At 44.5% G+C, this 737-nt stretch overlaps 1 non-coding gene across 1 annotated transcript; it reads right to left on the minus strand.

Annotated features, from left to right (window-relative positions):
• Positions 1-299: 299 nt before the first annotated feature.
• Positions 300-402, minus strand: LOC120294179. Its single transcript, XR_005551670.1, has one exon. It is a non-coding gene; the product is annotated as a U6 spliceosomal RNA (small nuclear RNA).
• Between the last annotated feature and the right edge of the window lie 335 nt (positions 403-737).

Raw genomic sequence — 737 nt, forward strand, 5'->3', positions numbered from 1 at the left:
AATTGGCACGATACAATTGTGCGAAGTTAGCAGACGTCGAGGATAGGGAGCTCTCATCTGCAGTAAGAACAACCACTTTTCGGCCTCAGCACGGCAGTAAGAGACCTGACCTGAGAAGCAAACTGCGATGAGTCCAGTAATTTGGTTGAGCTACCTGTAAGAACCCCAAAGCAGAAAGAAGACTAATGACCAACGCTGCAACATGAGCCTTCTTCATAGCTGTCCAAAAGAACAATAAAAGGACGCAAGGACAAACACCAACGTGAGAAAGGGCCGGAAAAAAAAAAAAAAAAAACACAAAAAATTTGGACCATTTCTCGATTTGTGCGTGTCATCCTTGCGCAGGGGCCATGCTAATCTTCTCTGTATCGTTCCAATTTTATCGGATGTCTCCGAAGAGACAATCTCTGTTTAGGTGATAGCTGTATATGAAGTGTTCACTTTTAGAGGCGGCAGGCAATGTGGGACTTCATAGTTAGTCCTGACCCCTTGTCACGGGCCCAAAGTATCTCCAGTGGGCTTGCAGATTACCCTGGAAATATCCGAAGGCCCAAACCCAACATGGGTTGACAATTTTTCCACTGTAATTCCTGGCAATGGCATATTGTTTTCCCTTGTGCCAAAAATCTGTAATTTCAGGTTGAAGAGCAAGTGAAGAACATTGCAATTTCGCGGATCGTGAATGAAAAGTCCTGTCATAGTGGCCTGAGGGAACTAGTGTCAGGTAATTTTCTTCT

Source organism: Eucalyptus grandis, chromosome 5, assembly GCF_016545825.1.
Source record: "Eucalyptus grandis isolate ANBG69807.140 chromosome 5, ASM1654582v1, whole genome shotgun sequence".
Lineage (NCBI taxonomy): Eukaryota > Viridiplantae > Streptophyta > Magnoliopsida > Myrtales > Myrtaceae > Eucalyptus > Eucalyptus grandis.